We start from the raw sequence: 15,992 nt of genomic DNA on the forward strand, positions 1-15,992 counted from the left end.
GCACCCTCGGTGGTTAGGAGTCAAGTTAAAGGCGGGGTTTGTGTTTGTTTTACGAAACGCTTAAGATGGACCCTAATGTGTTTCCTCCCCAAGGTAGAGAACTTGTGTGTCACCGGAGTGGTGTCTGAAAGGCGAACATCTCCACGACGGCACAAGAGCGACGCTGGCGCACACACTCGCGAAAGCCACCGGGGACTGGAACCGAGGAAGCGGAGTCTTGCGCCACGACGATTGTGCGCATGTGCTGGAGCGTGGGGGGAGGGGAGGGGGGGGAGGTAGAAGTTTTCCGCATGCGCAACAGGGTTCGGGGGGGCGGGGGGGGGGGTTGGGGGACGGCGGAGACAGCTGTGGAGACAGCCCGCGTTCCCGGCATGCCCCGGGGCGGCGGGGTTGGCTCTAACGAATTTGAATGAGGAGCCTCAGCGCTTTCGGCGCCATTTTCGAGTGCTGCCTGATCTCATCAATCTAGCGGGACGGAAGGGATAACCTGTCCGAGCGTAGCGCGACGCTGGGATCGCGCCGAAAAATGCCCCAAAAATCATCAGAAAAAAAAAAAAAACAAAACGTAACGGAATCCAAAGGGCCGTCGGCGGAGCTCCGCCAGATCTGGCGCGGACGGTAAGAGCTGGAAGTAGCAAGAGCGGGTCTCCGGAGGTGGCAGCGGTGGGGACCGGCGGACCGTGAGGGGTGCAGGGACGGACCCCGGGCGCTGTCCTCACTTTCATCGCGGAGACTCCCCCCCCCCCCCGGAGATCCGGCCCGGGGTCACTTGGGTGTCCGCGGGTGGGCGGCGTCTGGCTGGCTGTGGCGGGAGCGCCGAGCGGCGGCGCTGGGGGAGGGGAGGCGCAGTTTGAGCGGGACGCGGCCCGAGCCGCCGCCGCCGCCCGCCCGCCCGCCCGACCTGTCAGCGCGGCGGACCGGCCGGCCCGGGCGCCAGGCCCGCGCGGGGCTAGGCTCGCCCGCGGCTCGCTGACAGGCGCGCCCCTCCCCGGAGCCGTCTCCCCACGGGGAACTTGGGTCGCGGGACTGGGCGGGGGGGCAGCTGCCCGCGGTACCCGGTGTGCACGGCGGAGCGCGGGGTCGGGGGGGGGGAGAGGCGGCCCCCGGCGGCCCGGGGTCGGGACGCGCGGACAGATGCTGGACCCTGGCGTCTAGCTCGGTCATTCTGTCGTTGCTCTCCCGGCGGTTCCCTCTCTCCCTCTCTCTCTCTCTTGAGGGGGAGGGGTGGGGGGTGAGGGGGGGGAAGATGGGGCTTCGAGCTTGCCAGTCCCTTCGGTCGCGCTCGCAGGAGACTTTTCCTTCTCCTGGCCCTTGAAATGCGCGTCTCAAGGAAAAGTGGTGTGAAAGTTGGTGTTTCCTGCGGACCAGCCCTCGCCCCGGCGACTTAACGGCAGTTTTGCAGTTCTCACCTTTTTTTTTTCCTTGGGAACTCTTGACGCTGAGGCGGAAGAAAGCGGGGTTGTCTTTCCCTTTAGGGGTTTCTTTTTTTTTCCTTAGCTGTTGGCTTCTTGTCAAACCCAGAGACGACCACTCCTGAAGCCAGTGACAGCTTCGACTTTAGGTACTCTCCAGGTCCTAGTCTTTGTGAAGAGCCCACATTAACCCCCTGTGAGATCTTGAATCCCTTCCCTCCCCCAGAGCACCCCGAGATTAACCCTTTGCTGGTGTGCTAATGTGACGTTCCGCGGGAGGGTCGCACGGATCGGGGTCACGAAGGCTCTGGAGATGCTTCTGCAGTCGCTCCCCAGTTATTCGCAGGGAGGAAGGGGGCTTCCTGGGAACCCCGGTGACCTACTGTTCCGGGCAGGCCCCCTCCAGAGCTTCCTCCCTGTGGAATTTTCTCAGAACCGTGGATTTGGTGTATGTCTGTAGAGACTGGGGACCCGCCCTCATTTAGATCCTTTCCAGGAGAGTAAAAGCGCAATGTGATGTTTTTCAAATCGTGGCTAACGGAGCTCCGCAGCGCCGGACTTCTTCCCCCCTGATTGGCTGGAAGGAAGCGGGCCTGGGGGGTTTGAATGTTGAACGCCGAGCTGATAATCCTCCACCTACGGAAAAACTGTGTTTAGTCAGAGAACTACTCAAATAGATCCAGAAAAGTCCAAACGGAGATTTTTTTTAAAAAATTGGATACCTAATGGAGTTGTTTTCCGTAAAAGCCTTTCAGATGCTTCTGAAATGTGTATTGAGAAGTAAAACTAAAGAAGCAATTTTCAGAAAACTGTATTTCTGCTGTTGCAGTTAACAAGACATACTTCTCTCTGTTCTTCATTGGTTGAAAACTGTGCCCAAGGATCTACGCTGTTTTGTTTTTTTCCGTTGGTAAAAATTTTTCGTCTTCGCCTTCATGTATTTGTTGGATGCAGATTATGGGAAAAGTGTTTCTTTCATTTTGATGAAAGTAAACTTTAAATTATGTTACACATTTTTCATAAAAATTGAATATATTCATAAAACTTTGCAAATCTATTTTAAAATATTTTTTCTAATTCAGCCATTCATTGCAGTGGTTAAAATTTTTAATTTACAAGACATTTATGTTTCTTAATTGCTAATATAACAGGTAAGTAAGTCTACACAGGTGAGCTAATATAATACATTATTACAGTTCTCTGACAAATTCATTGTGAGGAAGTGTGTTGTATACAGCAGTGCACATGTGTTGCTTTATTTGATTGGTTTCAGTTAGTTTTTGTTTAGTGTTGCTTGAAACAACCGTCAATTTTTATTACCCTGCTTGTCATTCCTTTTAGTTGCATCTTGATAACAGACGGTGTGGTTTTGAAAGAGTAGATGATTTTGAAAGAATTTTTGTATTTTATAAATAATTGAAACTTTGAGACATGATTTCTAGTTTCACTTTAAGACAAATATATATTGTTAGAAATATCCAAATGAAAACATTTTGATTTCTATTAATAAATACGTTCTATTTTGTATTACTTTCACAGTAATTATTACTGAATTCACAATTTTTTCCTGAATGTGTTTATTTTGGATATTTTCATAAAATTATAAAATTTGATTTAATAAAATGATTGTAGAAGATCTCATTTCTATTCTACTTGTAACTATATCTCAAGTGCCAGTGCTAATGAGTTTTGCTTTTTACTGTTTGTTTGGTTTTGAATTTTAATTTTTATTCAAATTATGTGGCTGGGAGAGAATTATGGGAGTGGGGGAAAGCTTTAAGTTCCCCCAAACCATACTTTTTGGCACTTTGGTTTGTGGGGTTTGTTTTGTTTTGAGGGTGATGAATGAAGGGCTTTTTTTCCCCCTCTGTTTGTTTGTTTTACCAACTTTTTGAAATAAGTAATGGATCCTTTATTTAAACTAATTCACTTAAAGCTTTAGAATACACTAGCAGCTAAATAAATCCCACAACATTCCCAATATTTCTGTCTTTTATGTAATGCCAGATAGGAGGGAGAATTCTAGTAGGTATATACCCACTTATTTAAATGTTTATATGAAGTTATCTGTTTTCCTATAGAAACTGATTATTCTAATTTTCTATTCTGTTGTGAAGGCTGCAAAAGCCATTTATTACCACAGGAAAACAGCACTGGAGAATGGTGCTGCTGTAATAGTTCTCCTGGCTGGCGCTACATTTACATACTGTAGGGGAGAGGGAACAAAAGTACCAGTTTCCCTGGTAGCATTGATTTTCATTTGTTTGTTCTTTATACTATTTCCAGTTAAAAGTCTAATTTTAGATGATTTTAAAAAACTGTTGTCTTCATTGTACATTTACAAAATACAGCCTCGGGTTTCGTATCTGATTAGACTGGTATATGTTTTAATGTTTATCAGGAACCACACCTAAGGATAAAAATTTCAAAGTAATATTCACATTCTAGATTCCATGTTTCCTCTTTTGTGGGCTGTTTTTTAATTTTGATTTCATGAAGTCTGTGTACAGTTTTGTTTGTTATTCATGTATTTATTTATTTATTTGTATGTAGTAACTATTAAGAATGTTGAAAAAACCTTCGGTATAAAAATGGTCAGTTAACTGAGTTTACAGAAAGAAAAAAAATTAATATTTCTCTAATAAGCTTTCAACATTTATATTATAAAGTTACAGGTATGGAAATTTTATAAAAATCTCAAATCTTAAAATGTTTCCAACCTTAAAGAGGCTTTTGTCTTTTTATTTTCTTTTGTTTAAATGACCCTTAATCCCTACATTGATTTTTTTTAACCCCTTTTATGAGAAACAGATAATTAGCATATTACAATTAGAACAACACATTTTCAAAGAATTGTAAGACTATACATAGTTTGTCCTTTTTATTTTTTAATTGCACAAATTTAGAAACACTGTATGCTTTGCAATTAATCTTGGCATATAATTAGATTTCAAACTAGGACTTGCTGTAACTTTGTGGTCTTAAAACCAAAGGAAATCAGTAATAAAATAACACTTTTATTTCAACTAAGTGTTGAAAATGAGATTAAGAATTTTATTTTAAGAGGTTACACTATTAGAACTTTAAAACTAATAGTTTGTATTAAGCGTGATGTCTATTTTAAAATGTTACTAATATATAATACCTGATTGTTAGTGTGTACAAATGCTCACAAATTATATAAATAATACTTTCTGATATGTAACTTTTTTGCTCATTTTTCTTGCCTGTATAAAAAGATGCTTTAAAGGATTTTTCTGTGAGACAGGTTTCAAGTAATGGAGTTAACAGTAAATATGTGTGTGTGTGTGTGTGTGTGTGTGCTTTTTTTTGAAACTTTTTTTGAAGTTGTGAGCTTCATGTGCTTTTATTTAAACCCATCTTAGTTCACCAAAGAAAGGTTACACAGGAAAGATTTGTTGATGTTTTCTAAGTATAAAGAGTAAACTGTAATAGATTTGAGTTTTACTTTTGGAGAATTTTCTTTTAGTCATATACATTAGATTTTATATCCAAACTTCTTTTGTATCTTATTTTTACACTACTTCAAAACATGTAATACTATATTAAAATTTAACATTTAATTTTCTGTTGTTTTCTTTGTTATTTTAAATTTGTGATCCTATATTTCAAGTCACTCAAGTGTTAAAAAACTTTTGAAAAATATTAGGCAAAAATTTCTTTAATTTTTCAAAATAAGATATATTTGAATTGGTGTTTCTTAGACATAAGATGGTGTGGGGTTTTTATTTTATTTTTCCCATTAAACAACCAAATATTTAGCAACAGAAGAATAAAGGGGCTTTTGGTTTTCATTCTTTCTTTCTTCAGCCATTCTTAGGTAAAAGTAGAAAACTCCTACAAAGCATTATGGTTCATATGTAGTACATTTATCCCTTTGGTAATTTAATAATTATCTATTTTAATGTACTTGTCAGTTAAGTCTTTAAGATCCAGAAAGGTGAAACCAATAGAAAAAAAAAAAAAAGGAAAGAAATGAAGTTGCATTTCACCTCTGTTTGAAAGCATTAAGAGACTAGTCTAGTATGGTCCATTTATTTTAAAATTTTTAAATTGGTTAGAACTGTAATATTAAAATATTTGGAAATATTCAGTCACGTATAGCAAGACTGAAGTTGAGAATGATGGTAATTTGTCATCATTGATACATTTGGTAATTTTAGGGGAAAGGTCGTCAAATTTTATCTCTATCCCTTGTATAATTTTTAAGCTATATGTGTTTTAGAAACACAAAGAATATTTTTGATAATCTTCCTTAGTCTTTCCAAAGCTACCTACATATGCATATTTATCTATGCTCCTTTGAAAATGAATGTCATAAAGAGAAATGAAAGCAGAAACTTAATTTGTTTGAAGAGGCTTTGGGTGATAATGCATATCACAGGTGTTCTTAACTTATTTTCTGTTCGAAAAACGTTTTCATAGTAGAGATTCTTTCTTTAAGCATTGCAATATTTTCAAGATTTGACTATTCAGAGATCAACTAGAAGAACTACAAGAGATATTTATATCTGTTGAGTGTCTAAATACATGACATTTTTATTGCAGATTTTAACCTTTAGAAGAGAACTAATTCTGGAAAACAGCCTAAGTTTCTTTAACTGAATACCGACATCATGGAACGTGATAGAGGATTAAGGTATACTAGTGTTTTTTGTTTGTTTTTTTTTAAGACAAGGTCTTAACTCTACAGCCCAGCCTGAACTTACTGTGTCTCCTAAGCTAGCCTAGAACTTCTGGTTTTCCTGCTCTACCCTCCTTAGTGCAGGAATTGTAACTATGTGTCATTGTTTCTGCTCTGTACTAATGAATTTTCAAAACCTATATGTCTTGGTAATATAATTGGACTTGCTGAAACGTTTAAGTGATCTGAAATAAATAAAGAACAAATAGAAATCTTGTAAATTGGCTGAATCTAAGTGTCTTGCTTGTTAAAATTCCAGATTTTTTAGAATATAATTGATATTTTTATAGTGCTGTAGTAGTTCCACCTGAATTTATCCCCTCCCCCACAAAAGCATACATGATGTTTTATTTTTGTTTTTCGTTTCTTTTTCCTAAGGGTGTTACTACAGTTGCTATGAAAGGTATTTAATTATGTAGTGGACTTTATTCTTACAAAATGAAGTGTTTAAGTCAAGTGGAATTTAGTACTTGGCTGTTTGACAAGTGGAGAAATAGGTAGAGCCTAAAAATTAGATAAGATTAATGAAAATATTTTAAGAAAATTTGAAGTATTCCAAGTACTGTCCTAACCAAAAGTCGCAATTTGGTTGAAACTGAAAAACCTACTTACTTAAGCAGAAACAGATATCTTACTCATAGATACTCAATACATTGTTAATATCAAAAGTTACAGCACTCTAATGATAAAATTGTAGAATGCTTAAACTTCTGGTGACTATTATCTTAACCTCCAAAATACTTATCATAGTCCATTCTTCTAATGTTTATTTTACTTGATTTTTATAGTTTTAGTTGAGCATTTCAGATAGTATTCAGCTTAAACAATTTTTGTTTCCTAGATGGTAGTCTGGTATAATAAAAATGAATTTACTGAGCGTTATTAATAAATATTACTTGGTTAGTTTTTTTCTAGTGAAATGTTAACCATAAGTTTTAATAGTTAAATAAAATAAGAGTTGCTAAAATATAACTAATTTTCTTTAGAATCTTTTAACTAAAAATAACTAACAAATAGAAAATCCCAAAGGCTTGTTTTCACAAGAATGTAATTTAATCTTAAGAGAAAATTATAATTTTCCTGCTCATAAAACTGCTTTTAACTTTAAACAGTGTAAACATTTTAGAACAAATTCTCAGGTGTGTTTAAGAATGCTAGAATATCGAGATAAGTTACTCAAAAGCTAGAATTTGATAGTTTTATATTATGAGATAGACAATCCAGAAATGCATATCTGTTAATAGTTGAGGTGAACTAGAAGTGTTGAAACTAAATAGAAATCAGAGTTTAAAAATCAGAGTTTAAATAAGGGTGAATTTCTGGTACTTTGTTACATCGATGTCAAATTATATGGTGATAGTTTCAGATAAATACAAAGTATAGAATGTCTTTATAATTTTGATCTTAAATATTATGTCAAAACAGTTTTAATGGGTGAATATTTAATAAAAACTCTTCCTCTCTATCTTAACCAGTTTTTCCAGGTTAGAGAGTATTAACATGAAAATGGAGTGTCTGAAAAAAAAAATTAGGTTTAATTTATCACTTTTAATCCAGATAGTTGACAGAGCTTTAATGCGTTAAATGAGGGAGAAAGCAATATATGAGTTTATAGTGTAGATAAAGATAAAATGAACAGTTGTTCCGAATGTAGATTTCAAGATTTATGATACCTAAGGTTTTCAGAATTTACTATTTGAACACAAATATTTGACATTATCATGTTATTGTTCTCTCTACAGTTATAAAACAAAACCGGCTTATGATCATAGGAATTTAGCTTGTTAAATAATTTAGTATCTAAAAACAGTATAGATATTAAAAGTTTTCCTACAGTTGGTTACTTTTGATAGAGTAAGAAACTTTAACTTGGCTAATAATAAAAGCTATCACAGTTAAGTATGATTAGGTGTCATTTAACCACCTTTCAAAGGATATATAAATACTTCAAATTTGCAAATTGATCCAATTCTCTCTTAATACATAGTTTATTACGGAAAGAGATTTATTGTGTTGATTTAAATTTTCTAATTAAAATTTTTCCCCAATGTTAACGAGTTACATCTCGAGTACAATATTTATACTTTCGGTTAAAGGCATTATCAGGGTTTCAGGAAAAATAATTGCCCTTAAAGTACAGTTGTACTATCATTGTGTCTATCTTACAGAAGTATTTACCTTAGGGTAAAACAAAATACTTTAATAAACTAGAATGGGGCTAATTTAACATCTGTTGAAGGGTCTTAAATTATTAACTGTGATTATATAATGCTAGTTTATAAACATGACTTACATTTAAGCTGTTTGTCAGTGAATTCAAGTTTTCTTTGCTAGAGATGTTAAAATATTGCAAAAATTTGCTAAATAATAGACACAATTAACTTAAACATTTTAAATGTTTATTTGAAGCAGTTTCCTACATGTATATATTTTGTGGTTTTGTAAAAATAACAAATATTACCAATTTATTTGTATTGGTTTTCAAGTAAGGCCTAATGCATCAGAACTGATATTTTCTCATAAACATTAATTAATTTTAAGGTTTTAAACTTCTTAAAAATATGGTTTTGAAGTAGAATTTCTGTTCTCAGCACTTTGAACCACACTGGATAGGTCATTAATATTACTTTGCTATTTTGATAGAATCACTTGAAAGAATGGCATGTCTCAAATGTGATTTCTGCAGTTGATCAATCTATTACTATTTCTATATGTCTAAATTTCATAAATTAAATTTTAAATTCCTTTCATATTAAATAAATATATTCAAAATTACCTTGTTAGTCCTGTAGGGTTTTTTATATATTTTATTTCTAAATTTCTTCATTGACAACTAAATGGAAAAGTTTTTATTACTTTTGGTAAAAGATGGTAGTTTTTTCTTGTTTGTTCTTGCATAATACCTAAATTTACTATATTGCTTCTATTTCATACTAGCATTCAAAACTAGGTATTATTTAAATTTAATATCTAGTTCTAATCTGTTAATTTTTTGTTTTTTAATAATAATTAAAACTTATGTTTTATTATATTTCTGAAGCAATGCTTCCAGTGGTTGAAAGATGACTTGCATTTAAGTTGTAGATCTGTAGACAGCATTTTATTATAGTTAAAGCATTTTAACAGAAACATTTCTATTTCTCTTACAAATTGATATTATGGGCTTGACTAAGGCTTTACCTCTGTAATACACATAATATACATTTAAGATAGATTATACTTGAAAATTTTTGATTAGTTGTGATTTTTAAAATTTTATTTTATTACTGTGTATATGATGAGGTGGTGTATGCACAGAATTCAGAGAACAGCCTTGTGTCAAGTCTCTTCTTCCACCTCAGTATGTCCCAGGAATGAAATTCATAGATTGTCAGGCCTGCATTGCAGGCACCCCTACCCACTGAGCCATATTGCCAGCCTCAGTTGTGGTTTTTGTTAACTCTTTTAGGCTGGGTCTAGGAAGTATTATAGCTTGGTGGTAGAGCACTTGGCTAGCATGCCATGGCCTCAGAACAATTCCTGAACTACCAAAGGGGGAAAAAAACACTGGCTGAACTCTTAATGCTTTGTTTATTATTTACCATTCTAGAGATTGAACCAAAGGTCTTGTACTAGCATACTCTCTACCACTGAGCTATTTACCCTTGGATCTCAGGGGTTGGGGGGCATTGTTCTTTTCGTTTTTCTAAATAATATCTTAAGTCAGCATATGATAGTGATTCAGTACATGGTGCTTAGGAGGGAACTAGGGATATTTTGTGAGCAAAAGTACAATTTTCTTGATTAGAATTTGTACAACTAGGGAAGTTATTCTCAGCGTTCACTCTGACAATGGTTAAAACTTTTCAGAGAGTTTTGGTAATTGAATAGTTAAATGTAGCCTTAGAAGCTGAAATTGCTATGTTATTAGCTTTTCTAGAAACATTGTAGGTTCCCTCTCTGACCAAAAATATAAATTTTGTCTTTTCTCTTCACCTTAACCTTTTTAAATTTCTTATTAAATAATAATACAAGTGGACTTGGCAAGTGAATTGTACTGAAGTACTTTTTTTCTTGGAATTAGTTTCATATGCTTTTCTTGAGTGGTGCTTTTTAAATAGTAGGAGCATCAGTGGTGAAGAAGTGTCACCACCATAGCAGTTGTTCTTGTCCCTTATAAGAACTGGAGTTGGGTAGTCACTGCTGCTTGTCAGCTGGCTCTTCTGCAGAGTACTGTCAGTGTGTGATAATAGTGGCCAAAGAAGTTTGCACCCAAGTGAAAAGGTTTTCCATGTGTGGTTTGCAGAACAGTCTCTTTGAAAGATACTTTCTTCCCATTGCGCCTTTAAGAGGATAGTAAATATTTGTGGTTCTTGGACCTTTTTTTTTTAACTGTTTATTCAGTGGTGTTATATTTAATTTTTATTCAAGAAATTTCATCTGCTAGAGTTGAAAAATTCCTGAAATATGTGTGCCATACTTCTTAATTTTAAGCTAATAGAATAGGAAAACTTATTAAGTAATTAGGTTGCTGATGCCATAAATTCAGATATATATTTGAGAAAGAAAACTACGGTCATAGCAGGAGTATTTCTTTCACTCTGAGGACATATTATCTTCCTTTTATAGCCTCATATGAAGAAGGCTGAGTTTTTGTTAGTTTCATTATAATAAAGCATTCTATACTTCATGTTGTCAGTAATTAGAACCAACATAGACCATAGGTGAAAACACTTAAACTATTTTATTTTCTAGTCATGCTTTGATGAGTTCTTAAAAAGATACTATATCATATTTTACATCTTTTAGAAATTAAACTTTGTAATTTCAATAAAGTTTTGTAGCGTCATATACTTCTATTTGTACAAATTTTGCATAACCCACATATGTTTTTCTCCCTTTTTATCTGTATAATTACAGTTCTAGATAAGTGAATATTGGATCCCTGTTAAAGTTCTGGTTTCATTTATAAGACTTTGCTAGAAAACTACAAGTGACGTTTAGTTTTGTGTTAGTGCCCTAATTTAAAGTCTGACATTTGCAGTTGTATTTCTAAAAGATAATCATTGTTACTCCTTCGTTATTGTCATTAAAATCACTTCCGATCCATCCCTATGCTTAATGTTTGCTTTACCATTTAGTAAACTCAGAATATTATTTCTTTGGTATTACTAACAAAAATGGCTTTTGTCATATTGTATGTTTATTTATCTGAGTTAATAATTGAGACCACAGTCTATTCTGGCATTGTGAAATTAAGCATATTCAATTGTAAATTGAAATTGCTTTTTTAGGTTGCTACTATTTTTAATATGTTGATGTAGTTTGACAGATAGACATATTAATATTGCACATGCTTAACCTAAAAGTTAGCTGCATAATCCACTGTTGAAAATACCCTCCACCCTGATTAACTCCTGCTGAATGTCTGTGGACTGACTACTAGAATGAGCTAAAGTAAAGCATTTTTCCTGATCTGCTTAATCAAAATTTCTTGTCCTAGACATCCACAATTTATACTTTTTACAAACTCTAAAGGATTCCCCCCTCCCCCTTTTTCTTTTTCTTTTTCTTTTCTTTTTTTTTTTTTTTTAAAGGGAGCACCACAAATGAGGCGGGGCAGTGGCAGGGGTGGGAAGGATTGTTCATACCAAACCATTTACATCTGGCCCATCCACCATCCCTGAGCTATTGGTTATCTTGGATCTAACAAAGTTCAGTATCTAATTAGGAATCTTATTTCTACAACACTTCTGAGTGTTGGTATTTCCTCAGTCATATGAAGAACAATCTGTTTTCAGAACTTTTATTTTTGTGAAACTGTTTTGGGACAAATTTTGTCCCTATGTTAGATACACACTTGAGAGCAGAAGAGATGAATCACTTGAGAACTGTTGGCTGGAGAGGTGGCTCAACTGCTAAGAGAGAGCACTTACTGCTTCTGCAGAGGACCCAGGTTCGGTTCCCTGAACTCACATGGCAGCTCACAGCCCTAGTTCTAGGGAATCTGACATCTGGCCTCTGTGGGCACCAGCCATGCAAACAGTGCACAGACATACATGCAGACAGAGTACCCATACACATAATAGATGTCAAGAATAAGATAAAATAAAAACTCAACATTAAAAAGTGTTCATTTCTACACAGAAGTAGATACTTTTCTTAAATGTATGTTCAAGTGTTGGGGAAAATACAAAAGTTTCTGTCTAGTTTGTGGAGCACTTGGCAATGTCATACTATACATACAGTTGAACTTATAGTAGACCCCCATTATACAATGTGACATAGTCCCATATGCTGCATATCCATTAAAGTAAGAATTGTGTATATTATTCTGAATAACTGTATTCAGCAAAAAAATAAACATTTGAAAATATGTATGTGTATAACAGTTAAATTTGTAGTTATAGATAGAGTAAAAAGCATGCATGGGAAATAAATACCAAATTCAAGATTGTAGTTACATCTTAAGAATGGAATGAGATCAGGGGTTAGCACATCAAGATCTTTATGTATAATTGGGATATTGTTTAGAGTTCAATAGAGCTGGGTTCGGGGTGGAGATTCATGTCAGGGATAGATTCATGTTGGCATTATTCGAAAGGGATTGGTGGATTTTGAAATAGATTATTTTGAAATAAAAAGAAATGCTGACCCTTTTGCAATAAATATGCACTTGGAATGCTCTAGTGAAAGCATAAAGATTTTATGTATTCTTTGTATGCTATATCATGTAATAAGTACTTGTTTATAGTTATGTTGGCATATTCCAGTAATCCTAGCGCTTGGGAAGATAAGGCAAAAGGATCCCAAGTTCAGGGCCAGGCTGGGCCATATTAACAAGACTGTCTCAAAAAAATAGAAGCACAGTGTATAATGTTTCACAGAAGTAAAACATTGTGACCAATTGAAGTTACTAGGATGTTTTAAAGCTAGGCTGTAGTATTTTCCTGCTGTGCTTTAAGGGCTCTGAATCTTTTCTCTTAAAAGTAAAATACAGCCATGAAAACAATTTCTTGATTACTGCTTTCACTTACGGTTTTTATTTTTATTTTTTTCACTTATGTTTTACTTCAGACAATTTCTGAACATTATTTTCTTTTGTTGTGGCTATAGCATAATGTTTTATTTCCACTGGTTTTTTTTTTCAATGCATTTTAAACTCTTTGTGGTTTTCTACATTGTATTAGAGTTCTTATAGTAGGGAAGTGTGTAGACTTTTTTGTGTGTGGGGGCAGTGCTGTGTATGGAGAGAAGAAAGGAAAGTATCTTAGGATGTGATCTTGAATTAATGTAAAATACCTGGAATTTTATGATGTTCTCAGAAGCTCAGTATACTCCAAGTTAGACACTTAGAGCAGCAGTGTTAGCTACACTTGACATACTTGAGTTTTAAATATTCAGAAGATAGTTTTAGTGGGAAAGCGCATTTTATAGAATTAAAGACAATGCACTGGATTGAAATTGCAAACACTGCTGCTGGCAAGTTCTAATCTGTGATTATTGTGTAATGTATAAGAATCAAAAAACAGAGCCAGCAGTGGTGGCGCACGCCTTTAATCCCACCACTTGGGAGGCAGAGCCAGGAGGATCTCTGTGAGTTCGAGGCCAGCCTGGTCTACAGAGCAAGATCCAGGACAGGCACCAAAACTACACAGAGAAACCCTGTCTTGGGGGGAAAAAAAGAACCAGAAAAAAAGAATCAGAAAACAGTGATTGCTGACATTTGTTGAAAATCTTTTTGCTTATGTAATAAGCTCAAATTTTAAAGTCTAAACTCTTTTTTTCCTAGGTTTAACAATGATAAATGAAGATATTACTAAAACAGCCTGCTTAGTAGCCCAACAATTATTTTGTAAGTATTAGTTTCCAGCTCCCTCCTCAGTGACCTACCACCATTACTACAAAAACCGTTTGCTATCATGTTTCCAATCATTTCTATTTATTTTTCTATCTATCCTAGAATAACTTAAATCTCTCCTTAGCTCTCTATTCATTGAAGTTTGATATTAATTTATTTTAGAACAAGAATGGCTTCATTGCCTTAGGCAACTTTACTAGTGTGTGAAGTATTTTATAGAAAAGCCCTGTTATCTCCAAGTCTGAGAATCATAATATTAAATCGTTTCTCTAAAGTTTACAAATAAGTCAAGATCTTTTTTTAAGGCTTAAATATTTTTATTTTATGTGTGTTTTTGACTGCATGTGTATATGTGTACTGTGCCTGATGCCAATGGAGGCCAAAGAGGGCATTGGATTCTTTGGAACTAGAGTTATAGGGTATTGGTTGTGAGCCACCATATGGGTGCGGGGAACCCTGGTATCTACAAGAGCAAGAAGTCCTCTTAACCAAGGAGCCACCTCTCTAGCCCCAGTAATGGTATATTTTATTATTATCATCATTATTCAGGTTTATTGATCTTACAGCTTTATAGCTTGAAAGTAGCCTCTTGGAGTTGGGGATTTAGCTCAGTGGTAGAGTGCTTGCCTAGCAAGCACAAGGCCCTGGGTTCGATCCTCAGCTCTGGAAAAAGAAGGAAAAAAAAAAAAAAAGAAAGTAGCCTCTTGAGAAATTTTTTGTTTTGTTTTTGCATTAATTTGAGACTTCTTTGTGAGAAGCTTTTTACATTTCGCTTTTAAAACTTCAGGAGATAGGGAAAACAGCAAAGGCAATCCCTTTTCTGACTGCGCATACACACGTACACACATTTGCACACATTAAAATTCTTCCTGACTCTTTTTGAAAAGTTTATAAATTACAACAATAATTCTAACAGTTTAGCTGAAATTAATATATCTCTAGAAAAACTGGCATATTAAGTCATGTTAAATGCACACAGATAATTATTTCTGTGGAAGTATTCAAGACTCTAAAATTAACAAAAGATTCATTTCCACTACTTGAGCTAATTTTGCATCTCTCAAAAAAACTCAGACTCACATTTCTGTTCCTAATGGTGCTCAGGGTTAAGTGACCCATTTAGATGAAAGTTAGTGCTTCAGATGCTTCCCTTTCATCCTTTCACACATGGCATTAGTAATCCAAGACCTGTGTATGTTAGATGATCAGCCATTCAACTCAAGTAGTGAGAATGGCTTTTTTCGGGAGGAGGGAGGTACATAGGAGAGGTAAGATAAATAAACACTGTAAACTTTGTTTACTAGTAGCAAAATGCCACAAGTTTTTTTTTCCTTGTAAAATTTTTCCTTTCATATTTTTATCAGTATGAAAATATTTGCAAATACCTAAAGAATCCTATACAGCCTGGGCTTGGGTTCCTTAATTGATCCTTTGGAAGCCAGCTTCAGCCTCCCTTCAACTTAAGTTACTAGAACAGGTTTTCTAGTTGAACTAGACTCCTACTGTGACCTACTTTACATGACATTGTGTGGTTTTATGTGCCTGTGCCCATCTTTCTCTTTTAGTGTTGGGTTAATACCATGGTTTCTTTTAACGTAGTAATTTCTTTTAAGCTATTCCTTTATGGAGTGTGTGTAAGAGAAGGGTTTTTTGTTGATAGTGATGGTTTCTTTCTTTTTTTTTTTTTTTTAATTTCTGTTTTCTTGAAATGCTGGAGATGGAACCCGGGGCCTTCCAGGAACCAAGGCAAGCACTTTACCTCCCTAGCTCTTTATCTGTGGAATATGGATGTCCTAGAAGTGGCATAATGGTGTTAATATATGTTAGGTGCTTTCAATTGAATAATGGTAGTATTTTGCATTCATTTTTCCAAGTTGCATAAAGAGTTTTCTTTCCAGTTTAAAGTTCTAGTAGAAAATTTTTGTTGCTTAACAAATTCAAAAAGTCATTGATTTCTTTTTTCTCAATTGCTTTTTCTTTTTGTAAATGCTTTTATTTCCCACATTGCATTTTTAGCTACATAAACTTAAATTAT

At 35.4% G+C, this 15,992-nt stretch overlaps 1 long non-coding RNA gene across 1 annotated transcript; it reads left to right on the forward strand.

Annotated features, from left to right (window-relative positions):
• The first annotated feature begins 340 nt into the window (after positions 1–340).
• LOC131919344 (uncharacterized) lies at positions 341–15,703 on the forward strand. Its single transcript, XR_009381228.1, has 4 exons — positions 341–618; positions 5,982–6,072; positions 13,889–13,951; positions 15,675–15,703. It is a non-coding gene; the product is annotated as an uncharacterized LOC131919344 (long non-coding RNA).
• The last annotated feature ends 289 nt before the right edge of the window (positions 15,704–15,992 follow it).

The sequence above is a fragment of the Peromyscus eremicus genome, chromosome 9 (genome assembly GCF_949786415.1).
Source record: "Peromyscus eremicus chromosome 9, PerEre_H2_v1, whole genome shotgun sequence".
In the NCBI taxonomy this organism is placed as follows: Eukaryota; Metazoa; Chordata; class Mammalia; order Rodentia; family Cricetidae; genus Peromyscus; species Peromyscus eremicus.